We start from the raw sequence: 25,457 nt of genomic DNA on the forward strand, positions 1-25,457 counted from the left end.
AATTTTTACTTTTTTGTAGTATAATCCATTGAGTCTTTCTTTTGTATTTACTTCTAAATGTAGAAGTTACTTTCCCTAAACATTTATCTGGAAATAGTGTTATATAATAGGCTTTGATATTAGAGATCTGGAAAAGGTTTTGTATGATATGTTTACAGAGAAAGAGATAAGGAAAACAACTTTCCTCCAAATTATCAAGTCATTATTATAGTTATATAATATGCTATTTAAACATTTTCTTTTTATTGGTTTGTGATGGTTTTTTATCATAATTTATTCTGTATATGTCTGTATTGGGGATATCCAAAATCATCTAATGATTTGTTTATTTTACAAATATATACATGGAACATGTTTTATTATTACCTTTTAGGTTGTTCATGAGTGGACAATAGGTACTTACACATGGATCCAAATACTAGCAGTTGATCTTAACCTATAAATTAGGGGTAAAATAGAAAAAAATGTAATTACAATTTTATCTAAGTTTTTGTAATCACCTGGTTTTATCCTAGTCTCATATCATGTACCAAATGCATTTCTTTGAAAACTGCTTTGTTTATTTATATTTTTTGGATTTATTTATTTATATTTGTTTGTTTTTTTAGGCAGGGTCTTACTGTGTAGCCGTTAGACTCAGGGCAATCCTCCTCCCTTCTGCCTCAGCCTCCTGAGTGCTAGGATTATAGGCACGCACCATCATGCCTGGCTGAACACTGCTTTGAATTGTATTCAAAGCTGATAAAATTTTAAAAACAAATGATAAACTTATAGCCCAACTTCCTTTATTTTTATTGTAAGAGACAGAATTTAAGGAAACATTCTGATGATTTTGGGCAATCTCTTATTATTTATGCAACTGTTTATTTTTGATGTTGTCTCCCTAGTAAGAGTGCGGCTTTTCACAGAAGATAACACCTGTTTCCCAGAGGCCTTTGGTACCGGGCTCTGCGTGTTGACACATACTTTGTCTTAATAGTTGGGTGATGCCCGGAGTGCGGGAGTTATGTAAGATACTGTCACCTCCGGTTAGAGTCAGTCAGCTCGCAGAGCCGGAGTCAGTCAGGCCTGATGGAATCAAGAGCTTGTGTGACAGGCCGGATTCCAGCAGGATTAATTACCTATCTTGACCTTGGTTTCTTCATCAGCATAATGAATAGTTGGGCTAGTGACTCCCAAGGTCTCTCCCATGCTGACGCTCTGTGACTCTTCCCACGAGATGCTACCACTAGGCATCCTTATTCCCATGTTGTCTTGTAAATAAAAATAATGAAAATGAGAAAATGTGCAAGAGTTTCAACATGTTTGAGGTGTGACTGCTGGGGCTTCCGTCATGTGTCATGTTGCTTCAGTTCAAAAGTTCTTCATGAAGAATGTGCATTAGAATTACCAGGGAACATTTATTTATCTATTTATTTATTACCAGGGAACATTTAAAACATACACATTTAGGACTGCAAGTTTGAGGCTAGCCTGGGCTACATAGCGAGTTCAAGAGCAGCCTGGACTACATGGTGAGACCCTGTCTCCAAACAAGGACAGCATTTGTATACACATACGTACACATCAATATCCTGGGGCCCCACAGAAGGTGCTCGGTGAGAGCTAGGACACCACGACCATTCTGATGCAAGCGGGGCTTGGGAGGCACATCTTCCACTGCTGGTTTATGGGAAGCAGATGGTATAGTCTGGTCTGATAGTCTCTGCCACAAGCAAAAAACCCCATCACTCTTTTGGGGTCCTGTAATTAAATGGTACAGATTTCAGGTTTCCTTTAAGAACTCTTTTCTCATTGTTTTAGCCATTCAGACTGCTGTAGCAAAATACCATAAACTGGTGGCTTAAAAACAAGTGACGTTTATCCCATAGTTCTGGAGTTAGGAAGTCCAAGATCAGAGGCGCAGGAGAGTGCATGTCTGGCAGAGCCCCACTTCTGGGTTCAGAGAGTGCCGCCTTGTGCTGGGGAGGAGACCAGGACTCTAGGTTTCTTTTATTTTTTAATTTTTATTTATTTATTTTTTATTTTTTTGGTACCGGGAATCTAACTCCTGACCTTGTGCTTGCCAGGCAGGTGCTTGTGCCGCTGAGCATATCCCCGGCCCTCTAGGTTTCTTTTATACCTGCACAGATTCCATGCATGAGGGCCCCTGACCCCTTCGCAGAGCCCCTTCCTCCCAGGACTGTCACCTTGGGAGTTAAAATTTCAACTTACGAATTTGGGGGACAAAAACGTGTGAGCCATAGCACCCATATCTCACAGTTAAGAGAATTTCTATATCACTTTTCAATTTGGTATCTAGCTAGCTACATATTTTTTCTTTCAGTGCAGGGACTAGGACCCAGGGACTTGCTCATGCTAGGCAGGTGCACTGCCACTGAGCTATAGCCCCACCTCCTGAAATTATAGTAATGTTTGAATATCTGGTATATTAAAAAACTAGCTGTCTTAGCTTTTGCTGTTCACATTGTGTAATAGAGTTTTAAAATTACTTTAAGTTAACTAGCCTTTAAAAGCTCCTTTCATAAAAATAATACATATTCATGGTTTAAAAACACACTATAAAAGAGATATGATGAAAGTCCAGCCACCAGAGGTAATAATTATAACTGTTTTTGGGGATTTACATGATTTTGTGAACACTTTGTTTAAATATCAGCCTAAGCAAAGTGGCGGTATAGATTTGCTGAAAAAGTATAGGCTCTGCCTTTAGGTTTATGATCAGTTGATTTTCATCGTGGGTAGCAAAATGAATCAGTAGAGAAGGAACAGTCTTTTCAGCAGGTGGTACAGAGGTACCTGGTACCTGACATGCAAAACAATGAACCGAGTCCCTTTCTCACACCAAATAAAATACGAATTCAAAATGGATCACAGACCTCAGTATAGGAATTAAAGTATGAAATTCATAGAGGAAAACATAGGAGTAAATCTTCATTTTTGTTTTGTTTTTTGACATAGAGTTTTGCTATCATGCAGCTCATGCTGACCTTGAATCCACTATGTGGCTGAGGCTGACCTCAAAGTCTCAGCCATCCTCCTGCCTCAGCCTCCCCAGGGGTGGGATTACAGGTGTGTGCTACCATGCTTGACTAATCTTTGTAACCTTGGTAGTTTTGGTGCCGAGTAATTTCTTTCTTTCTTTCTTTCTTTCTTTTTCTTTCTTTCTTTCTTTCTTTCTTTCTTTCTTTCTTTCTTTCTGTGTGTGTGTGTGTGTGTGTGTGTGTGTGTGTTTGTATGTGGTGCTAGGGATCAAACCGAGGGCCTTGTGCATACAAGGCAAGAACTCTGCCACTGAGCCACATCCCCAGCCCCTAGTAATTTCTTAAGATGTGACACAAAAAGCACAAATAAAAGGGAAAAAATAAATGAAGTCAACTTTATCAAAATTTCAAAAATTTGTGTGCTTCAAAGGACATCAGTTAAAATGGAAGAAGCTACAGAATGGGAAAAGCTATTTTCAGATTGTGTATCTGATAAGTGTGTATCCAGAACTTTTTTTTTTTTGACCAATTGAATAATCATTGACTAGTCTCAATGGTTGTTGTAGGAAACACATAGTAATAAACATACATGCATTTATGAAATAGCATAGGAACAATAGAAACATTACAGAGTTACGGACAGATTAGTAGGAAAGTATCAGTGGCTGCTGTAATACATGGGGGTATTTTCAAAGTGGTTTCTCAGGAAGACAGAGATATGCAAGAAAGATCTAACAAGTAGTTACAGCTTTTTTGTCCTTTTGAGACAGGGTCTACTATGTAGTTCAGGCCAGCCTTGAGCTTACTCTGTAGCCTAGGCTGGTCTTGAACTCATAACAGTCCTCCTGCCTTAGCCTCCTGAGTGCTGGGATTATAGGCGTGAGCTACCACACCCAGCCCAGAACTCTTATAACTCAAGCATCAACATATTTCATTATGAAATGGGAGAAGGCTTTGAAGATCCATCCAAGGGAGGTATATGGATAGTTAAGCACATGAAGGTTGCTCAGTATTAGCTTTCAGGGAAATGCCAGTCACAACCACAGTGAGACACCACTTAAAACCTACTGGGATGGCAGGAATGGAAACAGTCAGATATGAAGTATCACCAGGGTATGGACAGACTGGGGCCTTTGTGCACTGCTGTTGGAAGTGTAAAATAGGGAAACTGTTTGTCAGTTCCTTAGCAAGTTTACCAGAGTTACTGTTGCAGTCTGGGGTTTACAAGGGGAAATAACACGGGACACATAATTTATAGATTTTATAGTAGTCACCCAAAGAGTCGTATACATAAAGAATGCAGGAAATCTGTCTACACACTAAAGACCAAGGAATCCAGCTGAGGGCCTGGATCCCACAGCAATGTCCTGCATGAGTCCTGCTGAAGACCTCGAACCCATGACATATTACCCCATAAATCCTGCTGGAGGCCTAGCGCCCACAACAATGTCTCATGCAGGCCTCTTTCATGGATCTGCACTGGGGAGGCCCCAGGGTCAGTGGTGGAAGCTAGAAAGTCTGTGCCAGCGGGATGAAGGATCTACAGCGGGCTGATAGATCTACACTGGAGCCAGGAAGCGATGCTCAAAATAAGAACCAGAGCTCCCCCCAAATGAACCGCAGCCATCCTCAGTGACAGCGAGGTCCTGAGCTCCTCCGACGATGAGAGCAGCTGAGTTCATGAGGAAAACCAGTGCGACAAGCTTCTCGAGGAGATCGAACAGTGCACCATCTTTACTCCTTCAGAGCCAGGAATCGATGCTCACAGTAAGAGACAGAGCTCCCCCAAATGAACTGAAGCCATTCTCAGTGACAACAAGGTCCTGAGCTCCTCGGACGATAACAGCCGAGTTCATATGGAAAGCCGGCAAGATAAGCCCCTCCAGGAAAACCGACAGCTCCCTACAATTTCTAAACTTCCCGCTCTCCAGTTCTGCCTCTTGTGCTGCCGGCAACGATCCTCAGGTGGGCTCCTGCACCCAGCACCAGGCTGGGTCACTTCAGCCGGGTGTCACAAGTTGGCCACCAGTTGTCAGTCCACCTCCGTTACCCTGTGCCCAGCAATTCTACTCCCAGGCATTTACACAAAAGATTTCAAAGCAGGTGTTCAGAAAACACTTGTGCATGAACGTTTAATAGCAGCTGTAGTCACAGTGGCCAAGAGGTGGACAGAGCCCTGGCGTCCAGTAGCTGAGGGATGTTGAATGAAATGGGTACAGTAATGCATTCAGGGGTGTTATCTGGCAGTGGGGTGAAGCACTGATACAAGCTCCAGCATGCATGAGCCTTGAAGACATGAAAGAAGCCAGCCACAAAAGATTACACGGTCTGTAATTCCACATGGTAGATTAGTGGTTGTCTAGAAGCTGGGGGTGGGGCTAACTTTACTGGCGAGAAAGAAAGTGACCTCCACTGGATGTGGGGTTTCTTCTGGCACGATGGAGAGGTTCTAACATTGTGATGAGAATCACACAACTCTGAACATCGAAAAATTTTACTATGGAATTGTACACTTGCAACTGGTGCATCTTGGGCATGTGTGTTCTGTCAAAACTTCTTTTAAAAGCATGGGTTAGAGAAAAGGATAGCCTGGATTTGAAGCCTAGCGCCAACACTTCCTGTAGGCTGCGTAAACTTGGAGAACTTGCTTGACTCAGGGGAGTCGCTTTCCTTATTTGTGAACTGGGGATTAAGGTAACCGTGCCCACAGGTGGCATGGCAAGGTTCAGATGAGAGGGTGCTTGTGAACATTCGCCCCACGCCTAGTTCTGGATGAATGTCGGGCGGGACTCCACCGACAAAGGAGAAGAGTGGCCCCTTCTTTATGTAAGAAGGTAAACGCAGTGAGAGGGACGCCCTTCAGGAGCAAGGAATAGGGTAGGCCCGAGCGTGGTTTGTTTGCAGGCCCTGAGGACGATAGCTAGTTTCGAACGTTTACAAGCCAGAGGTGGCGATCCTTGGTGGTTTGGCTGGCGGTGATGCCCAGGGTTGCAGAGCTGCTACGTGAGTGTGGCGTAGCACCGGGATGGGTCATGCCCCGCCAGGGCCTGCTGGGGCGGGGAAGAGTCCTGGGAGGGAGCAGAGCTCTCCAGAGCTGTGTTCGCAGCCTGGCTAGGGAAAAGCCTGAGGCAGGCCGGGGCTGGGTGGTGTGAAGGGGGCGCTTGATGTCTGAGCGCCGGCCGCTGTGCGTCTAACCGTGAGAGGACTACAGCGCGGGCACATGTGCTCCTCGGTGTTTCCAGAAGAGGTCTAGATTCTGGCCGTCATCTCTCAGGGTTCCCTGCGATCGACTGTGGCCATCTAAGCTGGGAGCACTGCCCGAGCGGCCGGAGGTCTCTGGCCAGGTGACCGAGGGCGAGTGTGACGCGTGTGGGAGGCCTTCCTCAGGCCCCTTGCCCTTGCTGTGTGGCTTGTAGAGCGAGCCTAGTATTAGGCGGTGAGCGCATCCCTGTGTTTTCCCTCCTGGTAATTGCCATCTTCGTTCTGTGGCTTCCAGCTAAGGATCACCGCCCAGCTTGAGCCACGCCAGACATCCCAGGAGGATCCTCTAGCACAGACTGCGTAGACGGGGAAGCGCTCCGTGGCCACAGGGACCGTCGCCGGGTCGTCCTCCGAGAGTCCTGAGCAGCGCTGTGCTGGGGTAAGCGTTTCCTTGAGGCTGAGGGAACCTGACAGACCTCGAGCTGAGGTGGAAACTACTGGATTTCCCCTTAGGAGGGGTGTGTGCAGGCGTGACTTGCTCCGGGACTGAGAGTGTGGCACGAGAACATTGATCTGAGAATACGATATGCTTGAGTAATCCTCTTGTGAGCTTTTGCAAAGCGTGGTGAGTTCCCAGGTCCTCCACGTCAGGGAAGGCTGTGGGGACGGCTCCCGAGGCACTCGCTCAGGGTACGCCTAGGTTCTGATGAATGTCCGTTGATGCTTTGGTTTATGATGGGGAAATGACTTCCCAGAGAAAAAACTGTGTTTCCTCCTGGATTCTTTACCCATAACTTAGCAGAGAGAAAAGGTCAGCGATCAGAGCTGGGGCAGATTGGTCTAAGCCCCCTGGCTTTGCCCCAGGGTGAAGGCGAGGCTGGAGAGGCAGGCTGGCCTGTCACCCGGGAGAAGGCTTCCGGCTCTGTAGTGTCTCAGAGGGTCAGAGCTAGCCTGGGCTCCACAGTGAGTTCAAGACCAGCCTGATGCAGGGCGAGGGATACAGTGCAGAGACCCAAGTGCCTGCCTGGCAAGCGCAAGGTCCTGAGTTTGATTCCCGGTACCAAAAAAACAAGATTCTAAAGTATAATAGTAAAGACCAGCCTGAGCTACGTGGCAAGACCCTGTGTCAAAAAGCCAGAAAAAGAGACACGAGATTGCACTGAACTACACAACTGTCTGAAAAAAAAGGAGAGAAGGTGTCCAAGCAGCGAACGCACCTGGAGTAGGAGGCGCTTCTGTCTTTCCTGGCTACACTGTTGCCCCCTTGGCTGCACCCCGGCCCGTGAGACAGGAGGCCTTGTGTGTGGCACATCGTGCTGACAGTAGGATTGCAGAGAGGCACCAGACACACGTCCCATCCCTCATCAGACCGAGAAGGTGGAACACAGACTTCAACGAGCAAAGGCTTAGTCTAGACGAAGTCTGGGTGTGGGACATCCGGTGTGGGATTCTGGCCTCTGGGTGTGAACTGTGTAGTTCTGATGATCTGGGTGTGAATTGTGTAGTTCTGCTGATCTGGTCTGCTCAGGGGCTCCCCTCTCCCGTTCTGTTTAATTTTAATTTTTATTTATTTATTTATTTTGGTCTTTTTTTGAGACTGGGTCTTGCTATGCAGTTCAGGCTGACCTTGAGCTCACTTTGCAGCCTAGGTGGGTCTCGAACTCGCCTCTGCCTCTGCCTCCTCCTGCCTCTGCCTCCCGAGTACTGGGATTATAAGCGTGTGCCACCACGCCTAGCGTTGTTTAATTTTTAAAATGGAGGAGTTTGGACTGTTTCATTATTGAGGTTTTTTTTTTTTTTTTACCTTTATACTTATGTGGCTTTCTAGTATTTTGTTTTTTTAAATTATGGTCAAGAGTCTGGGCTCTGAAGTCAGAGTTTGGATCTTGGCCTGTGACTTGGTAGCCATGTGACCTTGGTTATTTACCTTTGTGTCTCAGTTTCCTCATCTGCCAACTGCATATAGTCGTACTAATTTAGAGCCCTAAATTAGTTAATATTCACAAAAGCCATAGAGTACACTGCCGCTTAATAAGGGCTGTGTACATGTTCATAAGAACAAACTGTTGCTCTTCCGTTTCCCAGTCACAGCTTAAGATCTTGGATGGTGTCCTTCTGCTGTAAGTACCGGGCTTGGGGAAAGCATGGTCACCAGACACCTGACTCAGCTCCAGCGCGACTGAGCCTGCCAGTGGTCAGAGGTACCTTTGGGTGCCGAGCAGTCTTTGGTTACTCTGCTAAGACTCTTCGGTATTTTTAAAGAATTGGAAAATTCCAGTTTTGACCACCTCTGTTTCCACAGGGAAGAGCAGGCTTTCGGTCAGGATTGCCCCAGGGATGGGTCTTTAGCTTCCAGGCCTGGTCCTTGAAATCCCACAACTTGGACCTGTAATGGATCTTATTCCAACTACTTGATCCCTAAATTCTTCTACTAACTCTCCCACTTCCTGGCTCTTCAAATGTGCCCCGGAATGGAGAACTTTTCCTATAACACTCGTTTGTATTTACACAGGTATTTGAGTTCATTTTGTAGCCCACGCTGATCTCAAACTCGCAATGATCCTCTTGCCTCAGCCTCCCAAGCGCTAGGATTACAGGTGTGCGCCACCACGCGCAGCTACATATGTATTTGAATGTGTAGTTATTCTGACAGCTTCATTTACTGTCATTATCTGAATCATTCCTGGTATGTCAGGTCTGCTGAACAAATAGGCTTTGGTTTTACCTTGGCAAATACCAGTCCCTTCGCCCTCCTGAATGTACAAGCTGTTTTCATATTGGTGCCAGCCAATGTGAACATTAATTTTCAGTGTCTTTGGCCATGAAAGATAGTTAAGTGAGCCAGGCATGGTGGTGCACACCTGTAATCCCAGGACTCGGGAGGCTGAGGCAGGAGGATCCTTGTGAGTTTGAGGCCAGCCTGGGCTACAAAGTGAGTTCAAGATGAGCCTGAACTGCATAGTGAGACCCTGTCTCAAAAAGACCGAAAAAGAAAAAAATTACCTTAGCTGGGTATATTGGTACATACTTGTAGTCCCAGTTGTTTGGGAGGCTGAGGCAGGAGGATCTCTTGAGCCCAGGATTTTCAAGCCAGCTTGGGTAATATACCAAGACCCCCATCTGAAAAAAAATTATGTTGAAATAAAATTTTCTCAGGTCATTTCCTTCTTTGATTTTAACAACTTATTTAATAATTGTGGTCTGAGTAAACTGGAGAGGAGAAACTTTGTTTTTGTATTTCCACTTCGCCAGATTAATATTTCCCTCTCTCAGAGGGGAGTAATGTAATTTGCATTAATTCAAGTTGGGAAACGCCCATGATGAAATTACCTTCCACATGAAGTCAGTTTCTTGTATGTTGTATAACACTTTTACCATGTGTTTTGAAAGCGTCGTCCTGTGAAGAGGGCGTTTTGAAGGGCAAAGATCACCACTCCCTCCCTTCCAGAAAATGTGCTGTGTGTCTCGGTGATGTTTGGGGGAAAGCAGAAGTGTTCAGCTGAAACTGGCAGCTGATGACTCAGGCCAGCCTATCTCCTGCCTGATATGCAAATCCACCGCCATTTCTCAATAGTGTGTTTGTTTTACAGGCAAAGTTTAACATCCTCCACTTCTATTGGTGAGAAGATTCTAGAACATGGATTTCTATGATTCCATGGAGAGCTTTAGCCTTGTACTATGGGATTATGCTAAAGTTCATTCAGAATTATCCTAGAAAGTAAATATCTTGAAGTGGGATTAGGTATACTCTGGAATCTAGAGTTTCTTTTCTACACTTCAACTATTCTTTTTTTTTTTTTTTTTTTGAGACAGGGTCTTGCTTGCTATGTGGTACAGGCTGGCCTTGAACTCACTATGTAGCCCAGGCTGGCCTCACACTCACGGCAATCCTCCTGCCTTAGCCTCCTGACTGCTGGGATTATAGGCGTGTGCCCCCACGCCTGGCTTACCTATTACATTTTGATAATGACTTTTTGGAGTGGTTTTTAGGATTTACTCTCTAAACCTGGAAAATGTGTTTTATTATACCAAACTATGTTTTTTAAATTTTTTTTTTATTTTTTTCGTTTTTTTCTGGTACCAGGAATCGAACTCATGACTGTGCGCTTGCCAGGTAGGCAGTGTGCCACGGAGCTAAATCCCCAGCCCCTCATGTTTTATTTATAAAAGTATGTGGCTAAGGAAGACATAAGAGTTTTAATCTTGTATGTCTGTGAGCTTCTTTTTAGTCTTAGAAAGTGAGCGTTGCAGCCGGGCGTGGTGGCGTACACCTGTAATCCCAGCACTCGGGAGGCTCAGGTAGGAGGATTGTTGTGAGTTAGAGACCAGCCTGGGCTACAAAGTGAGCTCAGGGCCAGCCTGAACTGCATAGCGAGACCTTGTCTCCAAAAGCCAAAAAAAAAAATGAGCATTGCAACATGAATTGATTGTTGTCCAGCAGGCTTATTGCCATAGCTTTCAGTGTTTTCTGTTTGATGTCCCTCTTTCCTTACCTCATCACTCTCAGGAGGACTTTTATCTTTTTAAATGTGTGTTGCCAGGGAGCTGCACTTAGGTGCTGTCGGCAGGAGTGGGAGAGCCCCTGAAGCTGTGTGAACGTGCCCTGCCCCCGGTGCGGATCCGGTGTTGTCCTTGGTCCTGTGGGGATCTGCCGGCCTGCTTCTGTGCGAGGAGAGGGCTGCTGCCGCTCCAGTGTCTTGTGGTATGATCCATTTTCCTGACTGATAATTTTTTGTTTCACCCACAAAAGCAAATAAGAAGGTGGAATGTGGTTCTAAAATTTCCCGAAATATTATTGATAGGCTACTCATGTCTTGTACATTCATGTCTTGTATGTAAGTGTCATTTGAATGTTAAAATTAGTAGTGTAGGTTTGGCAAAAGTAACTTTTATCATTCCAGTAAAATTTTAGTTTTTACCAGTGTAATTTGTATAATCTTGAGCATGTGACTTCTAAAACTGATTTGTAGGTTGAAGTTTACTTGGCAAAAAAAGTTAATATTTTATACTCTGAGGATCTTTTCCCTGAGGGCTGCCACATGGCGTTTTGGAAACATTAGATACTCTAGGGGATATTTTTGGGCCCATTTCATAGTGGGGTAGATCAAGTCACCAAACATGTAAAATGTATGTTCCAAAGCTACACAGGTGAATCACTGACAGTAGAATAGAATCCACAGACTTCAAATGCTCTTTTAAAGATCATTACTGACAGCAGGAGAATCTTGTGGGTCGCCTTAACATGAGCTGAAAAGCTCGGAGGAGGAGGCTGGTGGGGGAGGAAAGAAAACCTGGGTAGGAGATGCCCTCTCCTTCAAGTGTAACCTTTAGTTTTTCAAACTCTTCCAGGTAAAGAAGTTAATTGAGCCTATGCGTGTTCCTTATTTTTTGCTCAAACTTGATCAAGCAGGTAAGCTTCTGATATGTAAATTATAACTGCTGGTTGTACCTTTCATTCCATCTGTTCTGTCTGGCTTTTGTTTTTCTCCCTGAGCCTTTACTGTTCAGTGAGCTCTCTGTCTGATTCCTCTTTGTGGCCATATGGACAGGGCACCCCTGAGACTAGTTTATCGTCTTGGTATAACCCAACATTTCCTAGGAATCGTGCGCCTAGTTGCGGGTATGGTATTTCCTGGTAGCATTACTGCTTTTACAAATCTCTTACCCCTTTAGTAAGTCCAAAGGGTATTTGATTACATCCATTGAGATGCCTTCAGGAGTTGTAGCAAGGGCATACTGAGACCAGTAAAGACAAGGATCCCTGACCAGCACCACGTCAAAAAAGGCAGGGAGTCCCAGGCATGGGAAGTTGGTGGAGTAAAACAGAACACCGCTTCCGAGGGGCACAGCGCTTGTGTTTACGCTTGTGGTTCGGAACACCCAGGGACTCACAAGCAAACAGCAAGAATCTGGCGAAGGCCCGTGGCATCATTTCCTTTAGGGAAAATAGTCAGCCTCAGACCAGGAAGCAGAGGCGTCCTTCATACCAGGTAGTGTCCTGGGCACTTCATCTCCACCCATTACCTGGGGAGAAGACAGCAAAGAAGGGTTACAGGTAGAGAGCACAGGCGTAGCAGTTGAGGTACACAAGCAATGGGGAAGTAAGTCCACTTCTAGGGAATGCAGAGTCGGTAATTACCGCAGATTGAGGGCTTGCTGTTTTATAGAGACTATTCTGGGTTTAGTACAGTCACTAACCATAATAAAAACTCTTCCAGGAAGATTTTAGCCACACTTCACAAACGAGGAAATTGAGTCCCAGATAGGTTGAATAACTTCCCCAGAGTCAGGCAGCAGTGGATCTTTAATTCAGACACAACTTGGTTTGAATTAAGGAGGAGAGGGCCTGGGGATTTAGCTCAGTGGCACAGTGCTTGCCTGGCAAGCATAAGGTTGTGAGTTCAATTCCCGGTACCGGAAAAAAAAAACCCACCCCGTCCCAACAACAAAAAAAAAGAATTAAGGAGGAACCCAACAAGCTAGTTAAACTCACAGAAGATAAAGCAAGCCGCCATGCCCTTCCAGCTTGTCAAGGGTGGGCGATCCTGGAGGCGGGTGGGCAGGTCGGTGGCACTGTGTGTTTGGGGGGCGTGAGCTGGGAGAAGGTTGGCAGGGTTGCCAAGGATGAAAGGCAGGTCCCGAAAGGCAGCACCAATTACAGCGGCCAACAGACCAGAAGTCCTTCCTGTCTTGTGAGGAGGTGAGCACACCGCTGTGGAGCGAGGCGAGGAGCCCCCCGAACGCCTCACGGACTCCTGCAGGAAGGCCGCCAGCGCGGTGAGTTAGCACGGGTTGGACTAGCGTCACTGCCTGCCGTGCAGCCCGCGCTCCTTGGTGTCCGTGCCTGTCTGCCAAGACGTCGTCTTCCACCTGGGCTCTTTCCCAGTGTGGACGTGAACAGAGTAGAGGAAGGCAGCGGTTCTCCAAGTGCCATCTGCAGGCACTCGGGTGCCTGTGACCTCCTCGGGGTCCTCAGGTGGAAGCTTTCCGTGGTGATAAGACATTATTTAGCAGCTTTGCTGGTTCAGTGAGTGACACTGCTGGTGGCTCAGCATGGGGTGGGCGCACCAAATGTGCTCTTCCCCGACAGACTAGTGGAAGGCCGTGTCTCCACGAAGTGGGCGGAATTCTGGCTCGGTTAGTTTCAGTGCCTGTGGGTCTCTGTAACTTTACCCTGCGCCCCGAGGGAAGTGCGCATGCAGGGTTGGGGCAGGCGGTACTGCACCGTCTCAGGGAAAGCACTTGCACACAGAGCCATCTGCTCTTCGGTCAAACACCATGCACGCTCGCGAGCGTGACTGACAGACTGCGATTACCACGTGTGGGTATTAGGCAGACATTTCCCCCAGCGGAGACAGCTTCGGTCTGTCACTTCAAGGAACGCGACTGGTGCTCCTGGCTGCCAATAATGAAGTTTGAGCTTTCATGTGAAACGTAGAATTCTGGGACATTCGAGCTCAGTGGCTTCTCAATACTTCTCTAATGAGATTGATAATACTTAACGTGATTTTAAAATGTACATTGAAATATGTCAGTCTTTGGACTCTCGGCATGGCTTAGTGAATGAACGTCTTCCAGAGATGAGTGAATGGTCTCACACGGAGCCGTTCAAAGTGGAGGGGTGCCCAGTGGACTGTAATGGGACAGAGCGCGAACAGTTCATCTGTCTGTGTTCAGCCCCCACACTGCTTCTGAGTTTTGGGGTGGTGTCAAAGAATATCCAGGGGCTGGGGATTTAGCTCAGCGGTACAGCGCATGCCTGGCAAGTGTGAGGTTGTGAGTTCGATTCCCATTACTGAAAAAAAAAAATCCAGTTAAACTGAAAAATCTGTGAATGGTTCTTCCTTTTTTCCAGTCACTTTTCCAGAAAGTGACTGGACTTTCTCTAGATTTTTACTAAAACAACGTATATTACAACAAATTAAATACAGGAGCTGAGCTGGGGATATAGCTCAGTGGCACAAGTGCCTGTCTGGCAAACATAAGGTCCTGAGTTTGATTCCTGGCACCCCCCCAATAAATAAATAAATAAATACAGGAGCAAATATGAAACTTGTCTTTTATAAAGCTGGACACTAAAATAATTCCAAAGAAATGTGAAATGATATCAGTCTTCCTGTGATATTTATCATGATTTAGAAAATATAGTTACATTTATTGAAGTGTATTATTTATGTTAATGGGTAAGGGTTTTATCATTAATTTTAGGTGAATTAATAAATATTTTTAAGTCTCAGTTTTAACTTCTGATACCATAAATGTTGATAGCTGTGTTTCTTTTTTTTTTTTTCTTTTTGGTACCGGGAATCAAACTCAGAACCTCAGGTGTGCCAGGCAAGCGCTTATGCTGCTGAGCTACATCCCTGGCCCCTAGCTGTGTTTCATATAAGCAAAAATACTGGCATTCTCAGTAATGATTTCAGTGTGTAAAGGGCTACTGAGGTCCAGAGTTTGACGACTCCTGTTCTAATGCAAGTAGGAAGAGAATTAATGATGTACTTCTTAATTCTGTGCGATTCATCCGTAAATATAGATAAAAGGAGCACCGTTCCACAAGCACCATGGCTCTGGCCACACAGGAGCGCCGTCTCACTGGACCCTGTGTCCAAGGACCCTGTGACTTCAGAGCTAGGGCTGCTGACGCGGCTCTAAGTGCCGGTTTCGCACACAGGCAGCTCCTCTGTGGGCTTCTCTGTGGCTCCGAGAGAACCCCGCGGCACAGCCCTGCTGTCAGTCTCACTGCTGCATCTCCCAGGGCCCGAGTCACCGGAGACACTGGAGGCTGGAAGGGAAACTGGCGGGCTGTACTGGATGCAGGGAGTCGGTCGGAGGATGGAGGGTGCCTGTTGTATGTATTCTGCGCTCCGCACTGAGCCGGGAAAGGGGTGGTCGGTAGGTGACGCGCTTCCCGCCGTAGTGGGGTTAGACTCTTCTGTCTTTCTGTCCACATCCAGCCTCCCGTATGGTCCTTCAGGGTTGAGGCCTGGGGCACCCAGGGCAGCGTGCTGCTGCTGGGGCTGGTGCTGGCTGCTTGCCCGTGAGCGCCCGTGTTGGCGGTGGTCTTGCCTCTTAGAGAAAATCCAGCAGGTGAGGGATCTGTGGTGCCGGGACGGTCCCTCACCTTCTCCTCTGGGGGCTGCGCTTGCACTGGTCCGTGTAAATTCAGGTCGTGACTGGAGGGCAGCCGTCGGGTGAGCTTGGAGCTCAGCCCCAGGAAGGGCTGCAGTGGTGTCTGCATGTGGGCAGTGGTGACTGGCAGACAAGCTGCCCGCCCGTGCCAGGCCCCGCGCGCCCTCCTGCTGATTCAGAACACCCCCGGAGGCAGCGCCGAGGTCACTTTGCTGAGAAGCGGAAGCCACGCGCAGGCCACTGTGATGCCAGAGCCCGGGCCTGGGGGCTGCTGGTGACGCCCAGGCGCCTGCCCTACTTCTCTGGGCTCCGTGCTCAGAGCCTTGCGGGCCGTGCCCAGTGTCAGTGCCTGACGGGTGTTCCTGGACGTGGTGGCGCTGGAGCAGGCGAGTTTGTGCAACGTGCCGCTGCCCGCTGCGTCCTAGCCGCCCCTGCAGGTGAGCTCGGCCTCGCCTTTGCTGTCGCCGCCCCACGGCTTGATCTAAGAGCAGATGGCACCATTGCGTGCCTGTCTTCGTTTTGTGTGGCAGCAGCCGCCATTCTGGAGCTACGATGTGGAAAACAGATGCAAGCTTTGACAGGGCTGCTGTGACGCTTGCAGAGGTGTGTATTTAGATGCCATATGTCACTAGCTCGGGGGTTCTGCTGTGTGTCACCCTGGCTCCCAGCTGCTCCGGGAGACACCGCTCTCACGCCTGCGGCATGCTGGAGAGGAGCTGCTGCTTGTGATGTGTGCTGGTGTCACACGCACCCCCCAGCCCTCACAGCCCAGTGTGGTTGTTGGACTGACTTCAGCCCACAGTGAGGAGGCAGACGCTGGGTGCTTAGAAACCGGCTCTGTGTCAGTGATCGAGCCCAGGCCTGTCTGCCTCCCCCTGCCTCTTTGGGGATTGCTTTTCTTAAACCAGTGGGAGCGCCTCACACGCAGCCCTCAGTAACTCCAAGCTCACTAATGAGGTCTTGGCGCTCCTTCAGCAGCTGTGTTTGGTGCTCTAGTTACGTGCCCAGCATCGGCAGGGGAGAAAAGATAAGGGATAAAAATCAGGTGTGGTGGCACATACCTGTCATCTCAGCGCTCAGAAGGCTGAGGCAGGAAGGTTGCTGTGAGTATGAGACCAGCTGGGCTACATAGTGAGTTTAGGGCCAGCCTGAACTACATAGTGAGACCCTGTCTCAAAAAATAAAATAAAATAAAATAAATAAAAATAAAAGAAGAGAAAAGGTGAATACATGGATGAGATACAACCTCACCTTTAAGATCATTCTGCTTGCTTGCATCTGCCTCCTGTGTCATTTCAGAACAGTCTGGTCTGCAAAAGGCTATAGGTCACGCAGTAGCTGTGATAGGGTCTTGGATAGGTGTTGCCCAAGTAGACAGAGGTCATGGGAGGAGTTCATGCTGGGATCCACATGCTGTGTCCGTTTAGAGTGGGTCTGGGCAGGAGTGCCTGCAGAAAGAACCACGAGAGACCGGAGTGAGACCGGCGGGCCCGTCCCACAGGAAGGGTGTCCTGGAGGCCACAGTGCTGCCTTTGAATCAGCCGTAAAGTAGTCTTTAAGTATTGTGGGTTTTTCTATAAAAGTACTCTTTCCTTAAGAATTTGGAGATCACAGTATGATAAAGTACAAAATCACATGTAGTCACATCTAGACACAAGCACTGCTATCATTTTTGTGGATCTTCCATGTGTCCTGTGTTCTGTTTCATTGTTTCAGAAATATTCTTCTTGTTGTAAGCTCTTAATATTTTCCTGTGGGTATAAAACAGCCCATATATTTACTTAGCCCTTTTACTACAGTTGAACAAATAGTCTGCTGCCGGTTTTCTTGCTGTGATAGAATAACAGATCAGATACAGTTTTCTTTGTACATAAAATTTTTACGCTACTAGGAATTATTTTCTTGGGACAGATTCCTGGGATGGATTTCCAAGCAAGAGTGTGAATACTTCTAAGGTTCTAGAGCTTGTTTTCCTTTTTTGCTTTCTTCATTTATTTTCTCCAGACAGGGTGCTCACTCTGCTACTCAGGCTGGGCTTGAATTCACTGTCCTCCGACCTTAGCTTCGTAAGAGGGGCTGAGACGCCAGGCATGCGCGCTGTTCCTGGCTGTGGGGCCTTCTAATGGGTGTGTAGTCCGAGGCAGCCCCTCAAGCTCAGTGAGTTCCCTGTGCTCAGTGAATAGGAAGAAATAATGGTTTGGGTGGGAGGGGTTGGGATAGGGCCTCCTCATGTATTCCAGGCTGCCCTTGAACTCACTAGGCTCCCAGTGGCCTCGAACCTCCCGTGATCCTCCTAACTTGGCCTGCCAAGGGCTGGCATTGTAGGTGGGTCCCACCATGCCTGAAAATAATAGGTTTTCAGAGTTACGGTTTGCCAACTTGAAAGGTTAAAAAAAAAGTTTGTGTTTCTCTGATTGCTAATGAGTTGAGTTCCATACCGAGCGGCCTGTTCATGTTCCTCATGGAGTAAGGCGAGGAGGCGGGACGCTGTCCAAAGCAGTGGCCGGAGGCGCCCCTCCTGCGCGGCAGGCACTGCTCTCATCGAGGTTCTGAGACAGTTGTTACGTGATCTCCGTTTCACGGGGGTGGGAACGAAGGCACAAGGAGAATGTATCGTCGCTCGAGGTCGCGCAGCCAGCAGCGACAGAGCCAGAACCTGAAACGCACGCACCCCAGGCTGCCTCTGCGTCCTGCAGCAGCTTTAGTGTGGTTTGTGGAACAACTCTGAGCTCACTGGGCCCCTAATGTGCGCCTGCTCTGCTGTCAGGGGACGGGAAGGAGAGACGCCTGGGGATTATGTGGCACCCACAGAAAAACCTGCGCATGTCTACAGTACCTTGGGTCAGTGCAGTTCGGTTTCGAATACGGGTGAGGAAGGTGAGAAGCCTGATCATCCATTCAAGAAAAGAACTCCCCCATTTCGTGCAAGGATTTCCCCTAAATAGGAAGTAGAAATGATTGATTCAGGCAGGGCTGGGTTCACATCAAAAGAGGATAGGGTTAATTGTCCGGGTGAGTTGTCAGAGTCAAACCCGGTAATGTATCTAATACATTTAATGTAGTGTTTAATTAATGCCTCTTCCTCAGTTTAGAGATGAAAAATATAGACTTACATTAAGCTTTTTACTATATTTATTTTTATTTTTATTTTTGGTACTGGGACTCAAACTCAGGACCTAGCGCTTGCCAGGCAGGTTCTTATGCCACTGAGCTACATTCCCAGCCCCTTTACTATTTTTAAATTTTAAACATTTATTTTTAAAGTCTCCAAAACAGCTGGGCATGGTGGTGCACACCGATAATTCCAGCACTTAGGAGACTGAGGCAAGAGGATTACCCCAAGTTTGAGGTCAGCCTACAAAGTGACTTCCAGGGCCAGCCTGAACTACACAGTAAGACCCTGTCTCAAGAAAAAGAACAACCCCTCAAAAAATAAATCAAATCAAATCAAATCCTGCAAACACTGGTGTATAGGTCACCTAGAAACAGGACTAATAACTAAAATGAATAAGCAATACAATTTACATCTGTGGTGCAGTTGTTTTGTAAAGTTTCAGATAATCAGTTTATAAACTTACTTTTTTATTTTTTATTTTTGTATCAGGAATCAAACTCTGGATCTTGCGCTTGACAGGCAGGTGCTGTGCTGCTGAGCTATATCCCCAGCCCTCAGTTTATAAACTTATTGTTTTAATTTTTAAAGAAATATTCATTTTGTTGGGCATAGTGGCACATGCCTGTAATCCTAGCACTCAGGAGGCTGAGGGGGGAGAATTGCTATGAATTTGAGACCAGCCTGGGCTACATAGTCAGTTCTAGGCCAGCCTGATCAGCATAAAGAGACTCTGTCTCAAAACAAAGAATTCATTTGTTCCATGGTATGAGTTACTAAATTACTTATAGATCACGGCAGATTATAAACTATAATTGAATTTCAATTACATTGCAGGTGAAAATTTTAGCTGAGCCATCACTTCCAAATACAATGCATTGAAAGTAATTATTACAGCCGGGCATGGTGGCGCATGCCTGTAATCCCAGCACTCAGGAGGCTGAGGCAGGAGGATTGTTGCGAGTTCGAGGACAGCTTGGGCTACAAACTGAACTCAAGGCCAGTCTGAACTGCACAGTGAGACCCTGTCTCAAAAAAGAAAAAATAAAAAAATAGAAAGTAACTATTACAGTATAGGCACCAGTGAAAAGGATTTTCTTTGCATATAACACACAACTTCAAGTGTCTGCATTTAAAAAAAAGCAGAATGTAATTGCTACTTTGACTAAAACATGTATTCTTTACTTGTAGAACAGCTTTCTTTCAATATTTGGCAAGTATTCAGATTTTTTTAAAAAGTGACTTGTGCAAAAACCAGATGCGTAGATCCAAACAATAAAACATTAAGTATTAAAACTAATAGCAGTAGAAGAAGTAAAATAAAATAAAATAAAACTAAGATCACTAATTCTTCAACTACTGATGCATAACCCTTGTTCAGCACTTCTGCAGGCACCACCTATGTATACTGGATTTAAAAGCAAAAGGTATCACCCGCTTAACAGTACCATAAACATAAATGAAGATTAATTGTAAAGCCGGATTTCCCTCGGTGTGGACTGAAATCATCCTGTACTGTGGTCATTTTCATATGAATGTGAAATGCCCGTGTAAATACTCTTTCAAAAACGAACACATGATTCTTATACACTGATAATTGTGAAGAGCAAAAATGAATACGTCTATAGAACAATTTACTACCATGACAAAAATACGCTGGTGCAAGTTGTCCTTATACCTGTTGATCAGGTATTTAATCACATGACAATGAGCTTTGTTATAAGCTCTCTAAATCCAAGTGTACACTGTGCAGTTTTTTTTTTTCACTGTGCAGTTTGAGTTGAAGATTTAAAGAATGAAGCCCGACTAACTCCTCTGGTGTTATCCACAAACCATCCTTGGCTAGATGATGTTGCTTTAAATTTTTAACCATATTAAATAAGGGTTAATTGGCCCTTCTGTTTCAAAGAGAAGATAAACACTGCATACCAGGACGTATGTCTGTTGCTACATGTTGCCCATAAAACTTTCCAGCAGGGCTCTAAACTATGATAAGCATCGAGCTGTCTTTCCTAAAACAAGTCTAGATCGTGGCAGCCCATCGGGTCCTGCGTGACAGTGACAGTCCAGTGTGTGGGCCACATCCGGTCCTGTTTTCAAGTTCCACAGCCCTGGGCATTCGTCTTCCCTGTCTTGTAAGACTTTGCATCGCTTGGAAGAAGGGCGGAAGGAGGGCCTGCCCTTTGTGTTTAAGAATAGGACCTGGATAATCGCGTGGTGATCTCCCACTGGCCCGAATTTCATCACTAGCTATGTATAGGCCCAAAGGAGACTGGAAAGTGAAGTCGTGTGCCCTGAAGTCTGGTTGGTGGTGCTGATAATGTTCCGGCTCTGCCTGTGGGTTTAGCTGAGACCCGTTCATCTGAAGAGATTAGTACAGTAACTTCCATGTAGACCACACAGTGGTCTCCAGTTTGGATCGTAAGTGTGAGACAGGTGACGTCAACACTGGTAGTTCTGCATACTCTGGAGGCTGAGGTGGGACGATCTCTTGAACTGAGGAATTCAAGAGCAGGAGCCCGGGCAACATGGTAAGATCCCTGTCTTTAAAAAAAAGGCGCCCTCAGGTAATTTTTATCTGTGGTAGTGAGATGGAAGGTTTTTCACCTTTAAAGGCCAGTGGCTGAGTATGCACTCAAGGCCTTGAGTACCTTTACCTCTGAGGAAGAAGAAATTCCCTCAGTGGTTAACTTTGGTCCCTACCAAGGGCAATGTGAAATAATCTATCCTCAGCCTCAGGGAGTTTCCGAGATTACTAAAAGGTGGGATGGGCATTTTGAATCTGTAGACAAAACAATCCAGAAATACTTGGAGGAAGCTGGGCGTGGAGGTGCACGCCTGCAGTCCCAGCACTCCGGAGGCTGAGGCAGGAGGATGGCGGTGAGTTCGAGGCCACCGTGAGCTGCATACACAGTGAGTTCAAGGGCAGCCTGCAGTACAAAGTGAGACCCTGTTCAAATCATAGCCTAGAGTATTATCTACCAGCCAGGAAGACCCAGGGCTGGTTCAGGCCCAGCTGCAGGAGGTGACTGTGGCCCTCTGCCCATGATCTGAGGGCGGCGATGTCTGGAGTTTGAGCCTGTAGAGAAATGAGAGGGGTGTTCTCCGTGTGGGCTCCCTAGTAGTGCTTATGAACCAGGGGACTAATACGAAGCTGTCGGACACTTCTCTTATTGGTAGGGTTGACCAGCTCTTTAGCTGGCGTGTTTAGTTGACGTGTGTGTGTGTACAGTATGTATCCGTGTGTGAGTAATCCAAGATGTGTGTACTAAGTTTTAAGTTTCTCAGATTCCTCATTTCAGCAAATTATTTAAGAAAATGATGCTTTTTGCTGCCAGGGAAAAGTCTGAGTAACAATATGAGCTGTGCGGAAGACGGGTGCTTAGCTGGGGCTGGCAGTGAAAAGCTGAAGGGCCCCTTGGTCCCCCTTGGTCCCCCCTGGAGTTAGGTCACGAGCAGCGTGTGGTGTAACACAAGCGGCTAGCTTGCAGACTGCGCCGATCCGAACTTTTAACCACGCTAAGGTCGTCACAGACTTGTTATAGCGAGCCCTTCCCAGTCCTCGTCGTGGTCTGAGAAGTTTATATTTGCAACCTCATGGAAAAGTGATTGGAGTTCTAGCGAGTTCATTCCAGTCCACCACTTCCAGCGCAGCCCATGGCGAGAATAAAGACACCAAGGCATATTCGCAGTTGTGGGGGGCCACGGGGGTCCTGAGTGCAGCTGGGATAATGCTAACAGGAATAAAGGCCTTGGCCCAGGGCCAGACCCGGGTTTTATTGATCCGTGAGGAGGGGAGTGGCTTGAGGATGAGTGACTGTGAGAAAGGCAGGAGGTCGGTGAGTGCTGTGCGCTGGGCTAGGTAGGAGGCCCGGAATCACCTCAGCAGTAAGCGGAGAGAGGCTGTGTGGAAGGGGTAATCTGCATAACACAGCTGAGGTAGTGTCTGATGTTTTGGGGTCCGCTCTGATGTGTGATCTTTTATGCCCTGGAAAGGCAGAGCCCCTCATCTGAGGCTCCATCCCAGCTGACGGTGAGGAGTGAGGGTCTCCCTCCTGAGGGCACGGGGCAACACTGCCCTGTCCCTTGCTTCAAGGACTACACATGAGCACCTGGGCTGGACCCTGTGCGCTCTTAAAGCCTGCTGAAGGGAGAAGCAAAAGTCCCAGCCAGCTCTGCGCACATCCGCACGTGGAAACAGGGCCAGGCTCAGCCAAGGGGGAGACAGTTGCTCTTCCTTCAGGGGGAGCCATCCAGCTGGTCCTCCACAACTTACACCGTGCGGAAGGACGTGGCGATGTTAACAACTCAAATATTTTTTGTTTTTGTTTTTTGAGACAGGGTCTCGGTCTGTAGCTCAGGCTGGCCTTGAACTTGTCGTGATCCTCCTGCCTCAGCCCCCTCCCCAAGTACTGAGATTACAGGTGTGCGCCACCACGCCTAGCTGTCCCAGATATTGAACACCTACCACATTCTTCGTCCTTTACGTTCATTTATTTATCTGATTTCCACAACGACCATCTGGGGTTTGGGTACCAGATTTATCATCATTTTACAGATGAGTAAGCCAAGGCACAGAGAGGGAGCAGAAGTTGCCCAAGGGCGCCCAGCTCGATAGCAGAGCGGCCAGGTTCTTGGCTTCAGAGAGGCTCCCCTAGCTACTGGGCCACCCAGCTTGTCAGAGAGCCCGGAGATCTGTGGAGGAGACGACCCGCTCACGCTTGAAGGCGAACCGGGCAGAAATGGTCCCGATACGAGAGGGAGAGGATGCGGGCCGGGGGCAGCTGTGTGGGGTCAGAACGGCGGGGCTGGGAGGTAGGTGAGTCTTGGCAGGAACAGGGCCACCCCTGTCCTTCTCCCAAGGCCCCGGTGACAACTAAGAGCAGCTGCGGTGGACAGGAGGAGCCAGGAGGAGCCTGCAGGGGAGGTGCCTGTACCCCGGCACCCTGAGCTGCGTGGCTGGGCTGGAGCCTCCGCAGCATCAGGAGAGCTGACATGGGTTGGCAGCTGGAATCTGCCCAGGTGGGATGTTTATGTTGCAGGGATTTTACGCTCATTCAGAACCACTTTACCGGAACACCTCGAGCTCTCTCCTCTGCACTTCACTAGCGTTCAGTGGCCCGCAGGAGTGACAGCCGCATCACAGCTGGTGAGCATCTTCCAGGCGGCCGGCACCATGCCAGGTGCCAGGGAGACCAAGTGCGGCCCTGCGAATAAATCAGGGGTGCGGTGGGGAGGAGCTGGAGTGACTCTGGGAGTGGAGCCTGGGCAGCCACGCCCCTCGGGTTACTCATCTGTCATGAGCCCTAATTCATGTCCCAAGGGGTTGTGGAGAGCTCCTGGCAGGGAAGTGCTCAGTAAGTGACAGTTCCAGGTGGCGCAGATGTACGCGGGTGGCTTTCGTGTCGCTGGGTGAGAGAAGCAAAGAGTGACTGGACTGTGTCTGGTGACAGGAGACTTCTCAGGGGGTTTCAGTCTCCAGGGTGGAGGTTTCATGGGGAAACCCTTCCCTGGGGCTTGTCAGGAAGTTGTGTTTTTTGTACCTACAACACGTTGATCCTACTGCTTTTTAGCCTTCATCTCCTAAGTATTATTTAACCGTGTAACAAGCAATGGATTTAGAGATAGGTACCCTGGATTTTTTTGTTGTTTTGCTTTCACTGGGATAGGGTCTCACTGTGTAGCCCAAGCTGGCCTAGAATTTCAGGCAGTCCTCCTGCCTCAGCCTCCCCAGTGCTGGGAATACAGGAATGCACCACCATGCCCAGCCGTTATCCTAGTATTTTTTAAACTCCAACAGTCAGTTGCTTTGGTAGGATTCTTCTTTACTTTCTGAAATGCCAGTTTCTAATAATGACAACACAAGTACAGTGCTAGGCCCCACTGAGGACTTGTGGGAAGCTGGTGTGGTCCGAGTCTCTTGGCTGTGCCGAAGGTCACTAGGCAGCTCCTTCCAACAGTGGCTCACCAGTTAAATGTTACTGGGTTCTGGGTTGCCTGGGTCAACTTCTGGGGTTAGATCCCAGGTTTGTCTCGTCTTGAACAAAGAGTTGAATGAAACTAGCAAGACAGCAATGGCAAAGCTTATTTGGGAAAGTAAAAGTGAAGAGGGAGGGAAAGCAAGACAGAAGTACATCCCGGGGCAAGCAGGGCGGGCTTGAGGAAAGCCCCAGTGGCAAGCCCTTCTTGGCGTCTGTGTCCTTCTGTACGGTCCAAATCTCAGGGAGACCTTCGAGAGCCACATACGGGTCCTGACAGGTGCTGCTGGGACCCCATGTTTCAGGCTAATGCCAGCTCTAGGCAGCCTATTGGTGGCACACGCCTGTAATCCCAGCACTTGGGAGGCCGAGGCAGGAGAATTGTTGCAAGTTTGAGACCAGCCTGGGCTACAAGGTAAGCTCAAGGCCAGCCTGAACTGCACAGTGACAAAAAGACAAAAAAGAAAAAGGAAAAGAAAACCTGCTCACGTTCTCAGAAGTCCACATGCAGGGCTTCGGGAGCTGGTCTGCGCGTCTGTGTAATTAGTAGGTCACGCCCCCTTCCCCAGCCAGTTTAGCTGTGCCCTAGTCTCCTCTCTCGAGACCCTCCCTGCCTTGTGAAGCCAGGCCGAACCTAGTCTCCATTATCCTTTCCCGAGTCCTCCGAGTCCCCACCTAAAGACACTGTCTCCTACCACCGCGTCTTTGCCTGGAGCCAGTCTGGGCAATAGTTAGAGCAGCGCTGTGGTAAAAACCAAGGCTGGCGTCACTCTCTGCTGTGCCGTTTATGACTGAGTGACCATGCCTTTATACCTCAGTGCTTCCCTCTGTGCAGTGGGGGAAAGCACCGGATCTGCCTCTTTGGACTGTTGTGAAGCTCAAACCAAACATGGAGAGACCTAAATTTATGCCTGGCACATAGTAACACTGGGGCATTCTTCCCACTCCCATTATCACCCCTCAATTACTCCTTCACATGTGGTTTAGAGATCTTATGAAGCCTTCCCTAATTTCCCCACACCTCTGCTTACTTCTCTGTGTACTACTGAAGTT

At 47.6% G+C, this 25,457-nt stretch overlaps 1 protein-coding gene and 1 long non-coding RNA gene across 2 annotated transcripts in view; one reads left to right on the forward strand and one right to left on the reverse strand.

Moving 5' to 3' along the window:
• Positions 1–1,474: 1,474 nt before the first annotated feature.
• LOC106149593 lies at positions 1,475–9,768 on the reverse strand. The gene is made up of 3 exons (XR_001235872.1): positions 9,516–9,768; positions 9,189–9,305; positions 1,475–1,705 (listed from the first exon to the last, which is right to left on the reverse strand). It is a non-coding gene; the product is annotated as an uncharacterized LOC106149593 (long non-coding RNA).
• The window catches only part of Txnrd1 (thioredoxin reductase 1), a 64,854-nt gene continuing 45,877 nt past the window's right edge, over positions 6,481–25,457 (forward strand). The window contains exons 1-3 of the mRNA XM_013518916.1: positions 6,481–6,624; positions 10,727–10,887; positions 11,535–11,595. The gene's annotated coding sequence lies outside the window, so the exon portion shown is untranslated. The remainder of the gene's footprint in view (positions 6,625–10,726; positions 10,888–11,534; positions 11,596–25,457) is intronic.

Source organism: Chinchilla lanigera, unplaced genomic scaffold (assembly GCF_000276665.1).
Source record: "Chinchilla lanigera isolate Chin_1 unplaced genomic scaffold, ChiLan1.0 scaffold00004, whole genome shotgun sequence".
Classification (NCBI taxonomy): domain Eukaryota; kingdom Metazoa; phylum Chordata; class Mammalia; order Rodentia; family Chinchillidae; genus Chinchilla; species Chinchilla lanigera.